Raw genomic sequence first — 13485 nt, forward strand, 5'->3', positions numbered from 1 at the left:
CTAGGTGAGGGTCTCACCTTTTGTCACCTGTGCTTCAATGTACTCTATTCTCCGTTCAAGGGCTGTCAATTTCTCATTTAGTGCTGAGAGTCTTGAACGACAAGACATATCGAAAGTTGAGAAAGTCCAAAATTTTCATGATGCTGCTGGTGATGACATCAGTGAACTCCCGGTTCACCCAGAGCTGGTGAATTTCCCGCTGCACAGGATCCTCTTGTCCTGCCACGGCCTCCGCCTAAGGAAGAGCGACTCTTACCTGCGTTTTAATAAGCATTCCCCCTAGGAATTCAAAAGTAGGTGGTTCACAAAACATACTTCGAGGACTGTTATAAACAGTAGCTATTATTATCTCTTTACTTGTCTGCCTCCCATGGACTGTGCATTCCTTTCAGGGAGTTCCTTAGCACTGGGCATAAAACATGCACTGGATAAATATCCAAGTAATGAGTAAGTGACAAAAATTGGAGAGAGGGAATTATAATAAAAATGGAATACTTAAAGACTATTCACCTTGTAGGCTGTAAATAAAATGTTCTATACTATAAACAGTGATTTTCAAACTTTTTGGACCATGTCCCACAGTAAGAAATACATTTTATATCATGACTTGGTATACACATATACACATACATATATAACTATAAAGTAACACATTCACATACCAACACTTACCCTTACTGCATATAAAGCATTCTGGTATTTTTTATTCCATTCCTTTTTCAAAAAAATATATTGTTTTAATGACCGATTAAAGAATTTTGTACAGTTTAAAACACAGTAAGAAAAACGCTATTCTTGCCACTACCCCTTGACTCACCCTGTCCCCACTCCCCCAGCTGTGATCTGGCTTTGCTAAATTAGCAACAAGTCCCCAGGAGTTCTGTGAACTTTATTCTCAAGTCTTGTACGTGCTGCTTCCTCTGACTCAAAAAGCCCTTCTTCCCTTTCTTACGTGAGTAATTCCCATTTATTCTATCCTGGCCCAGGAAGCCTTCCCTCTCCTGGGCTAAGGCAGCATAGGGTTCTTACCTCTGTCACTTTGTATGGACATATACCATATCCCTCAGCAGACTGAACACTCAGAAGTCAAGGATTGGACAAAATGAGCACTCAAAAAAAGCTTGTCAAATACCTAAGTAAAATCTAAAATGCTATTATGTGCTATTTTGAGGGGTGAAATCTGGATGCTGAAGGGACGAAGGGGAGGCATAATCTATGTGATATGATTATGCTGTTAAAAACATAAAACTTCAGGGGGGCAATGGGAGGATAAGGACACATATATAATACCTTAATCAATAAAGGGGGGGAAAATAAACAGCTAAAGGTAAAAAAATAATAATCTATACTAATATGCTAATTAGACTGGGAAACCTTCCGGGAGACCTTCTGGATGCCATGGTGGCGGGGCCAAGGCAGAGGCAGTTAGGGGCGATCAGGCCAGGAGGGGAGAGCAGTTGGGGATGATCAGGCCGGTGGGGGGGATAGTTGGGGGCGAGCAGGCTGGCGGGGGCGGGGGGAAGTTGGGGGTGAGCAGGCCAGCAGGCAGAGTGGTTAGGGGCAATCAGGCAGGCAGGCAGGTGAGCAGTTAGGAGCTAGTGGTCCCAGATTGCGAAAGGGGTGTCCAACTGCCGGTTTAGGCCCTATCCCGGGATTGGGCCTAAACCAGCAGTCAGACATCCCCCGAGGGGTCCCAGATTGGGTGCAGACCGGGCTGAGGGACACCCCCTCCCCGCCGTGCACTAATTTCGTGCACCAGGCCACTAGTAATAAATAAAACTTCAGCTCTGGCTGGTGTACCTCAGTTGGTCATCCTGTGCACTGTAAAGCTGCCAGGGCATATGCCCAGGTTGCAGGTGCGATCCCTGGTAGGGAGTCTGTAGGAGGCAGCCAATCAATGTTTCACTCTCACATTGATGTTTCTCTCTCTCCCTCTCCCTTCCTTACTCTCTCTATAAATCAATTTTTAAAAAAATTTTTAAACATTGAATTTTATAAACAACCAGAAGAAACCTCACATTTTCACAGTTCTCCAAATTCTATGACTAAAACTATTTACTATTTTAGTCCGTTTTAGTTCAAATAGAGTGTAGGGTTTTGCTGTGTGGTTTTTGCATAGGGCCTAATTATTTAACAGTTTTAAACACAAATATTTTTTTAATATATTTTATTGATTTTTACAGAGAGGAAGGAAGAGGGATAGAGAGTTAGAAACATCGATGAGAGAGAAACATCGGTCAGCTACCTCCTGCATACCCCCTACTGGGGATGTGCCTGCAACCAAGGTACATGCCCTTGACCAGAATCAAACCTGGGACCCTTCAGTCTGCAGGCCGACGCTCTATCCACTGAGCCAAACCAGTTAGGGCTAAACACAAATATTAATAGAAATATTGATTCACTGAGAAATGATAAAGGCTTTGTTGATGGAATCAAATTGAGAGGGTCAAACTCAAATATGTAACCTCAAAATGCTCAGTGTGATGGCCACAAATGAGATGGACACATAGCCCTTAGACACGGTAGTGTCTCTGCTCCTAGCTCTCCAAAAGGCATGCTAATCTCCACACACAAAGTGAGTGATTGGAAGTACAGGTCTTGTCTTGTCTTCACTCCTAAGTTTACTTCTGTGAGTTAAATTTACCTACTGGTATACTGCACTTTTGGAACAGTGTTAACAAAATCCAATAACATTTCAAGGATGTTTGTGGTACCTTTATAAACTGTTTAGTCTTTGGGAAGACTTCAAGTATTCTTGTCATTTCCTAGTCTCCTTCACTTTAAACATTTCTACTTAAAGAGGCTCTTGACACCTTTCAGTCCTCTTTCTGTCCCTGGAGTGTTTCTTCTGTCTTGCATTCTCCCTCTTCTCCTATGTAGTCAGACACCAAAAGGATCTTTGAAAGGCAGCTCTCTGACAACCGATGGAGATAAGGGTTCACCTTGCATTCTACTTTCTGAAGAAGGACGCCAGAGAGGGAGGCTCAGCCCTGGCCCGCTGAGAGCTGGGGTTGGTGTTCAGCAGAGGTGGCAGTGGCACAGGGATCTGAGAGGAAAATGAAGAAGTAGGATTACTTATCAACTGGTTGTTGTGCAGTCTCATTCTGTTCTTCCAGTGTCCTGACACCGGGTAAAACTGATCAGCCCAGATTTGATTCTTATCTTTTCTAGTAAGATTTGAAAAGTGCTGCATACTAGACCACTAGTAGCTGTATATTTATATATGAATATATATGAATTGTGAACTGGCCTTGCTTCTATTCTGAGAGCATGTGGTCTACCACTGAGCCTTCTACTAGTTCATGCTTAATACAGAAGAGAATTGGAGAACCGTCATAATATTTACAGTGGATGCTATGCTGTAAATACACATCATCTATAATACTATGCCTATTGAGGCCTTTAGTCTTTTGAGGTATTTTCTTTTTTTTTTTAAATATATTTTATTGATTTTTTTACAAAGAGGAAGAGAGAGGAAGAGAGAGTTAGAAACATCAATGAGAGAGAAACATCGATCAGCTGCCTCCTGCACATTCCCTACTGGGGATGTGCCCGCAACCAAGGTACATGCCCTTGACCGGAATCGAACCTGGGACTTTCCAGTCTGCAGGCCGACGCTCTATCCACTGAGCCAAACCGGTTTTGGCATTTTTGAGGTATTTTCAACATCCAGAAGTCCTCGCCAGCTATGAATCATATAAACATTAGTAGAAATCAAAGAAAGAAAAAATTACTCTATCTCACCACCATAACAAATCAAAACTCTTTTCATCCCCCTCAACCCCTTTCAGGTCCCTTGCCTGTGTATCCATTAGGTATTTCACTTGCAAATAACTAAACAATAAAGGAATTACTGAAAAGCCTAGCTTCAGATGAGGCTTGACCCAACAGCCCAAGTAAATCCCAAGTCTTTTTCGTCTACTCTATTCTTCCTCACTGTGTTGCTTTATCTTCAAGGCTCCACATGGTGACCTTATCAGTGTGGTAGCAAAACAGCTGCAGAAGTTCTAGATCCCCCCCATCCTCACACCTCCTCAAGCCCTAGCAAAACGCCTACGGTTACCTACCCATCCCTGAACCAACCACCAGGGCCATGGAGATAAAGTTCAGATGGACTTGAATTATCAGGACCCACACACATGGCTGAACACTGGTGAGGAGAGGTTTCCTCCAAAACAAAATATATGTCTCTTAGGAAAAAAAGAGAAGAGATGCTAAGCAGCATAAGCAATATATACCTGCTACAGGTGCAAACTTTATTTTGCCACTATAATCATGGCCTGGATACTGTTTTATATTCTGCTTTTTAAACATAACATTCTATGGAGTTACATTACATTGTGTTTGACTGATAGTCAGCATGTATTCTATGTTGTTACATTTGTCACTTTTAGTGATTCTGTCATCATCTCAACTTGCATGTGAAATATTATTGACACTAATAACCTAGTGGCAAGTCATTCAAATAATATCAGCATGTATAATGAATCACCCATGGATGCAGGTGAATCATAATGATGATCAGAATGCATCTTGGTGTGGTCAAGTGTTTCAGGCCAAGACTTTGGGAATATTTAGTCACTGATTTATTAATTTATTCAACAAGTGCTCGGATGTGCCAATGTGTGCTACTAGTGGAGGCACAAAGAGGAATCAAACCTGGGCCCTGACCTCAAGAAATGCATGGTTTTTGTCAGTCTTTCCCCCAGGCTTCATTCTGGGTTTCGTAATCTTGTTTTCTATATATTTTTTTACTTTGATGTAGCAACATTCAGTAGCAACCTCAAGCTTATCTCTGACAAGTGTCTTCCCTGGGCGGCCCAGACATTATTTCAATCTTCTTCAGACTGAGAGTCAGGCCACAGGACTGCAGTGTCTGACTACAAAACAGATCCTTGCATATCTGCTTATGTGCTTCCAGAATTTAGTTATCAGTATTTCCAGGATTTAGTTATCAGCACATAAGAATTCCTAGCGATACAAAGGAAGAGTTGACTAAAAGGAGCCAAGTACCATACACCTAGATGTCAGTTCTTCCCCAATTAATGTACTGGTTAAGTGAAATTCTAAGCAATTATCAAATTAATTTTTTAATTGAAACATGATTTAAAGGTCACTCGAATATCTTCTGGAAGAATAAAAAATAAAAAATGAGTCAAGATCAGCCCTTCACAGAAACTTTGTGTGTTAAAAATATAGTTAAAACAGTAGTACATCTTTCTTTCAGAAGAATTCCTGATAATGTATGTAGAATTACATCCCACATTTAGGACATGTAGCTTAAATCCTGCCCTCTCCCCTCTGAAGGTAGGCTATACTAATTAACTCTCTATGTAAAACTAGAGCGGGAAAAGGGAAAACTAGTAACTTACAGTGGCAAAATCTGGCAAACACAACCTTAACGAAGTGATGAACGTCACATCATCATAATGTCCCATTTACCCTGAGAAGGGCACTTCACCTCTGCTATTCTTCCCAAAGCTCATAAGCCCACTCTCTATCGCTGTCTCTGTGTGCATGTATGTGTGTGCGTGGGGGGGGGGGGGGTCATGCATGTGCACATGTGCAAAGACTACCAGAGCAGTGCACTTTTACTTGCAGGTACACCTTCACATCTTGCCTCAAGTCTGTGACACTCTCTAACACCGTTGCAATCCAGACTGTAGAGAATTTGATCATATCACCTTTCCATATACCTAACAAGCTTCCAAAAATAGTTGGTTCACTCTTATCTTGATGACTGTACCTAACAAGAAGTTATGAACAAGAAGTTAGTACTTAGCAAATCCTCTAGATGCCTTTGTAAGACACACACATGCTAAGGGTGGAAAATAAACATCATAAAAATTAAGGAGCCGAAACCGGTTTGGCTCAGTGGATAGAGTGTTGGCCTGCGGACTTAAGGGTCCCAGGTTCGATTCCGGTCAAGGGCATGTACCTTGGTTGCGGGCACATCCCCAGTAGGGGTTGTGCAAGAGGCAGCTGATCGATGTTTCTCTATCATCGATGTTTCTAACTCACTATCCCTCTCTCTTCCTCTCTGTAAAAAATCAATAAAATACATTTTTTTAAAAAACTAAGGAGACTGTTACATTGATGAATTTTCCAGAGGTCTTGTAGTCTGAGGCATGTACAGATACATTCCCCAAGATGAAGTGGAGACTTGCCACTGTTCAAGTTATCGCAAATTTCAAATCAACTTATTAAATAGAATTTTACTGTGTTTAGAGGTATGTAAATGTAAAGCATTAACTATATATAAAGGTGGATAAAGATTGGACAGCAATGTACATAAAAAGATAATAAAATCTCTTCCTTTGTTTAGAGAAAATGTTTGTCAATTACACCTGAATGAACAGCGAGGAGTCTGTGATGAAATGGCAGAATGAAAGTTAGCACCATTTAACCTCACTTCCCACCTACCCCAGCCTTTCTGAAGTTTGGGAGGAAGGCCCAAGGGCCATTAAATTTCCTCTGTGGTAGAAGGATGGATGTGTTAGTCTCAAACCATCCATAATAGATGGGCGCCTAGTCTGGCCTTAGAAATCTACTCATGTGATGATTGCTGCACAGCCTCCCTTGGCAGTTCTTAAGTGTTCTCAGAATTTTAATATTTATTAAATCCAAACCTCATCAACTGGCTTCCAAAGCCCAGACAACAGCAGGCAAGAGCTGTTGTAATTGATGCGTCACCTGTCCTTTCCTCGCCAGGTTCTCATTTCCTTGCCAGGCACTTTCCAATGTCAAACTACTTCCTTTCTCTCCTAATTGCCAGACTTTCTTTTCCTTAATCTTACATCACCCCTCCCCTCCTCTCTCCCCATTCATGCCCCACCTCTCCTTCTCTTGGTGCTGGGCCCTCGGTCTCCTTTAGACCCGATTCTTGGAGCACTCCTGATTCCCGTGGCTGGATTTCACAATGTCTCAGTTACCTGTCTTACTTTTTTTGAGTGGCAATGCTTTAGCATAGAATGAATACTATACAATTGTATATTACTGTGGCTGGCTAAGGGAAGCTGATGCCTATTTTGTAATATTTATGAGAAATAAGTTAGCTTTAAATTTTTCATTTAGTGATGTTCACATTACCTCTTTAGTCATTTTTGTGCCATTATCATCCATGTATTTTTTCTGTACTTAAGTAGATTGGGTAACACCTTCCTGACAAAAACCAAACTTCCCTTAGAATGGTTTGGCTGATATTGGGTTGAAGAGTCATGAAAAAGGCAATTCCGTTTTAAATGTTCCTGCTCTGAACACTCAATAATTAGTTATTAAGCATATATTGTATTCCAAATGCTGGGCCTGTATGATGATCAGACTCAGACTGTCTTCCTGGAGCTCACCTCCCCAGTGGCATGCCAGGCATTTTCACTAATAATTATGGTAAGAGATAACAACTGTTCTAAGTGTCATGGGAACACAATGGAAGTACACTTCGGTCACAAACATTTTCTCAGCAACTTCAGTCTGACTGGCAGGCACTATGCTGAGTGGCAGGAGGAGGATGCTGCAAAGTTTAATCATATATGGTCCCTACCCTCAGGAACTCACAATCTAGTGGGGAAGAATATACTGTTTAGGAGAAGGTGAGTTGGATCCAATGCCAAGGAGTCTAGTAAGGTAAGGTCTTAAGAGAGGAACCAAGATGGCGGCATAGGTAAACACCTGAACTTGCTGCCTCGCACAACCACTTCAAAACTACAACTAAAAGACAAAACGGACATCATCCAGAACCACAAGAAGGCTGGCTGAGTGGAAATTCTACAACTAGAAGGAAAGAAAAAAGCACACTGAGACTCAGAGGAGCTGCGGAAGTAAAGTGCAGAGTTACGGAGGCGCGTGCAGGTGGAAAGGGCTGGCAACTGAGTAAGCAGCTGTCTTTTTCAAGCAGGAGGGAGACACAAGCTCATGACTGCTCTGAACTCCAGTCCCGGGCGAGACTCTGGGGACTCAGACTCATACGGGGAGAAACTGGACTATCTGGCATCGGGTGGAACTCGAGGACAGCTTTCTCTCAGAGGTGCTTGCAGCGATTACCCAGGGACACTGAGACCCAGGGGCCTCTTAGGGCAGGGCCAATGGTCAGCCATTGCCCTGTTAATTCCCTGAGACTCCACCCCACCCAAGCTGTGAGCAGAGGTTTTTGCATATGAATGGCCTGGTCCTTTGAAATATAAAATTATCTAACAAACTGCAGCTGAGTCAGAGAGATCCAGAACATCCAAAAGAAGGCCCAAAGCCCCACAGCAGCTTGCATTGCTTCACAGCTGGGCCTCATCTGAGCACCTCCAAACCCCAAACAAAGAAGAGGAATCTGCAGATCTCTCCATAGCTCCTGCTGGGTGGCCTCAGGCAGAGGCTAAATTAGCCCCTTCTTGGAGATCCAAGAGCCAGTGTACCCAGGGGTCAGAGTGGGACCATCCAGATTACAACTGCTCAGATTCATAAGGGACACACTCAAGGGGCAGACTCAGTGAGCACCAAAGCCCCACTGAAGCAAGTCTTGCCTCATAAGGGTGTCTCCAGCACAGAAGTTCTCCCATCATAGACACAGCTGATCCTCATAGCCAATCGGCCTAGAAGTCAATTCCTCCCAGTGATACCAACAACAATTAAGTCTTAACTACAACAAGACTGTACACACAGCCCACAAGGGGTGCACCAAGAGTGTCCACCTCAGGTAACTGGGGAGGTTGAGCCACTGGGCCTAATAGGACACCTAGCACACAAAGCCACTCTATCAACACAGGGAAGCAGCCAAAATGCTGAGACAAAGAAACAGGTCACAAATGAAAGAAATGGAGGAAAGCAAACTACTGGAAATAGAGTTCAAAACCACAGTTATAAGGTTTTTCAAGAATTTTCTAGAAACCGCTGATAAATTTAGTGAGACCCACAACGATATGAAAAAGGACCAACTAGAAATTAAGCATACACTGACTGAAATAAAGAATAATATACAGAGATCCAACAGCAGACTAGAGGATCGCAAGAATCAAGTCAAAGAATTGAAATACAAAGAAGCAAAAAACACCCAACCAGAAAAGCAAAAAGAAAAAAGAATCCAAAAATATGAAGATAGTGTAAGGAGCCTCTGGGACAACTTCAAGCATACCAACATCCGACTTATGGGGGTGCCAGAAGAAGAGAGAGAGCAAGATACTGAAAACCTATTTGAAGAAATAATGACCGAAAACTTTCCCCACCTGGTGAAAGAAATAGACTTGCAAGTCCAGGAAGCGCAGAGAATCCCAAACAAAAGGAATCCAAAGAGGACCACACCAAGAAACATCATAATTAAAATGCCAAGAGCAAAAGACAAAGAAAGAATATTAAAAGCAGCAAGAGAAAAACAGTTAGTTACCTACAAGGGAGTACCCATACGACTGTCAGCTGATTTCTCAACAGAAACTATGCAGGCCAGACGGGAGTGGCAAGAAATATTCAAAGTGATGAATAGCAAGAACCTAAACCAAGATTACTCTACCCAGCAAAGCCATCATTCAGAATTGAAGGTCAGATAAAGAGCTTCACAGACAAGAAAAAGCTAAAGGAGTTCATCACCACCAAACCAGTATTATATGAAATGCTGAAAGGTATTCTTTAAGAAGAGGAAGAAGAAGAAAAAGGTAAAGATAAAAATTATGAACAACAAATACATATCTATCAACAAGTGAATAAAAAATCAAGTGAATAAAAAGTCTGATGAACAGAATAATCTGGTGAATATAATAGAATCAGGGGCATAGAAAGGGAGTGGACTGACAATCCTTGGGGAAAAGGGGTGTGGGGGTGTGGGAAGAGACTGGACAAAAATCATACACCTATGGATGAGGACAGTGGAGGGGAGGTAAGGGCAGAGGGTGGGGTGGGAACTGGGTAGAGGGGAGTTATGGGGGGAAAAAAGAGGAACAACTGTAATAATCTGAACAATAAAGATTTAAAAACTTTGATCTATAAAAGACAGTGTGAAGATTATATAAAGATAAGCTACAGCCTTGGACGGTTTGGCTCAAAAAAGAAAAATCTGATGAACAGTATTAACTGGTGAATATAATAGAATCAGGGGCATAGAAAGGGAGTGGACTGACAATCCTCGGGGGGAAAGGGGTGTGGGGGGTGTGGGAAGAGACTGGACAAAAATCGTACACCTATGGATGAGGACAGTGGGGGGGGGGGGCGTTAAGGGCAGAGGGTGGGGTGGGAACTGGGTGGAGGGGAGCTATGGGGGGGAAAATGAGGAACAACTATAATAATCCGAACAATAAAGATTTATTTTTTTTAAAAAAAAAAAAAGGTAAGGACTTAAATGTCCACAAGGAAATAGAATAAAAAGCCCAGAAGCAGATCTACACCTAAATGGAAAATCGATATATAGCAAGTTGGCCTTACAAATCAATGGGGGAAATGATAGATTATTCAATATTTAGTTTGGGGGCAATTAGTTACCCATATGGGGGGAAAATAGATCCCTATTCACGTCATTTACAAAACCCAGCCCCAGAGAGATCAAAGACTTGATATGCAAAAAAGCATATAAATATTTTAGAAAACAATATAGGAGAATATTTTTGACCTCAGAATAGTGCTTGGAGCTCTTAAATAAGACTCCAAAGGTTCTAACCATAATATAAAAGATTAATAAATTTGAAAATCAAAATGCAAATCAGCCCTAGCCAGTTTGGCTCAATGGTACACCCTTCAGTGGACTGAAGGGTCCTGGGTTCGATTCCGGTCGAGGGTACGTGCCGGGGTTATGGGCTCGATCTCCAGTAGGGGTTGTGCAGGAGGCAGCCGATCAATGATTCTCTCACATCATTGATGTTTCTATCTCTCTCTCCCTCTCTGAAATCAATAAACATTTTTTTAAATGCAAATCAAATTAGCTAAAATGTGAAAGTCTAGCAATAACAAGTTTTGGAGAAGATGTGGAAAAAATGGACCTCTCATACATTGCTGCAGAGGGTAAAATCTTATAAAACCACCTAGGAGAGCAATTTGACAATATTTAGTAAAAATAAAGACACATATCCTCTGGTGAACCAATTATACTTTTAGATATATATGCAAAATAAAATTGCATATATATGTACATGTGCATGAGGAGATATGAATAAAAGAAGATAAGACTATTCCTTGAGGCATTATTCATGGCAGTAGAAAATTGGAAAAAATCTAAATGTCCATCATCAGGGAACTGGATAAATAAGCTATAGTATATTTGTGAATGTGAGACAGGTGTTAAAATTGAACTATTGTATTTTAGTTTCATTCCAAATTCAGATGGAAAATTACCATGCAGGACTTGCAAGTGAGATTTTTTAATACTAGTCCACCAGATTTGAGTTCACACCACATTGGGTAACTAAAGGATTGGGAGATGGAGACAAAAAGAGGAGAGGTGTGGAAGTCTTGTTAGAATGGGCCTGTGCTCTCTGAGTTGGTCAGAGCCAAGGATGCATGAGTGACCCACATGCATGGAAGAGAGTTGCTTTGGGACCATTGTAGAGCCTGTCCAAGAGGGACCCCCGAGGAGTAAAAGAACTCAGATGCCTAGGGCTGAAGAAGGCAGGAGTCATTAGACTGGCTGGAAAAGATGCTTTTACCCACATTTGATAAACGCCCATGAGGGATCTCCATTATGGCAGAGAGTCTCCAAAGAACTCACAAAAGCACCCCATGATATAGAAAGTCAAATTCAAATGCCTGTGGAGACTGTATTTTGTAACTTAAAGACACCAGAAGCACCCCAGCTGGTTTGGCTCAGTGGATAGAGCATCAGCCATTGGGCAGGACCCCGAGTAGGGGGCATGCAGGAGGCAGCCAATCAATGATTATCTCTCATCATTGATGTTTCTATCTCTCTCTTCCTCTCCCTTCCTCTCTGAAATCAATAAAAAAATATTTTTTTAAGAAGACATTTTACTAAGAGTAATTAGAAAAGTTATGGGCCTACACAAAATTTTATCCATATGGGGAAAAGAACTAACTCTGAAGAATAAATTTAATGCTGCTTTAAAATGTCCTCCCAAATGTTGTGATTTTTCAAAGTATTGGTTACATTTGCGTCCATTGGTTATGCTTATATGCATGCATACAAGTCCTTCTAAGTATTGGTTACATTTGGAATACTACACAAAAGGCTAAGCTAGAGGAACATACATCAACACAGATAAATGATTTTTAAAATATTTTTTTATTGATTTCAGAGAGAAAGGGAGAGGGAGAGATAGAAATATCAATAATGAGAGAGAATCATTGATCGGCTGCCTCCCGCACACCCTCTACTGAGGATTGAGCCCACAATCTGGGCATATGCCCTGACTGGGATCCGAACCGTGACCTTCTGGTTCATAGGTCAATGCTCAACCACTGAACCACACCAGCTGGGCAACACAGATAAATCTTAAAACTAGAATTTTAAATGAAAAAAGCAAGTTGCAGAGGAAAAGTATAATATGACGTCATTTACATAAAGTTTGAATATATGTAAAATATACCATATATTATTTTGGTATAGCTGTAGTCCCTCCTTATCCACAGAGGATACAGTCCAAAACCCCCAGTAGATGCCTGAAACCATGGATAGTAATGAAACCACAGATACACAGGGTACTAGGTTTTTCCTCTACATACATACATACCTATGATAAAGTTTAATTTATAAATTAGGCATAGTAAGAAATTAACAACAACAATAAGATAGAACAATTAGAATATACTGGGTTAAATGTTATGTGAATGTGGTTTTCCTCTCTCTCAAAACATCTTACTGTACTGTACTTACCCTTGATGATGTAAGCTGATGAAATGCCTATCTGATGAGATGCATTTGCAGTCTGAAGTGTGACAGCAAAACCAGAAAAAATTTCTTTTTCCTTCTTTACAATTTAATGAATAGAAGACTCATTCTTACCATAGATCTTAGCAACCTCAGCATATTATTTTTTCCTTTCCTTATTAAGTCAAGAACTTGCACCTTTACACTTAAAGGAAGCACATTATGGCTTCTCCTTGGCGTACCCAAATTGCCAGCATCACTACTCTTGCACTTTGGGGCCATTATTAAGTAAAATAAGGGTTATTTGAACACAAGCACTGCAATACTGGGACAGTCAATCTGATAACCCAGATGGCTACTAAGTGACTAATAGGTGGGTAGCATATTCGCTGGACAAAGGGATAACTCACGTCCTGGGAAGAGGTACCATTCGAGCTGAGTCTCAAGGACTGCAAGGCCTCAAACTATAGTCCAGCCCCCAGGTAAGCTAAATAGGTCACTCTCCCCTAGACATAGCCCACTGGCTCCCAAACGAAACATTTGCTACATCAGTTCTGCTCCCAGGGATTAATGGTTGCATCTGCCACTCTGTGTCAGCCTGCTGCTATCCTGGCTGTACAGAACACCTACCATGTGCCAGGAACTTTACAGATACTATTCTATTTAATCCTGAAAACAGATTTATGAAGTAGATTTTGTTA

At 41.4% G+C, this 13485-nt stretch overlaps 1 pseudogene across 1 annotated transcript; it reads right to left on the reverse strand.

The window, feature by feature from the left end:
- Nucleotides 1-5679, reverse strand: LOC307103509 (putative protein BRICK1; annotated as a pseudogene). The gene is made up of 2 exons: nt 5596-5679; nt 1-235 (listed from the first exon to the last, which is right to left on the reverse strand). The product of its transcript is annotated as a putative protein BRICK1 (transcript).
- Between the last annotated feature and the right edge of the window lie 7806 nt (nt 5680-13485).

Source organism: Cnephaeus nilssonii (assembly GCF_951640355.1).
Source record: "Cnephaeus nilssonii genome assembly, chromosome: 7".
NCBI lineage: Eukaryota > Metazoa > Chordata > Mammalia > Chiroptera > Vespertilionidae > Cnephaeus > Cnephaeus nilssonii.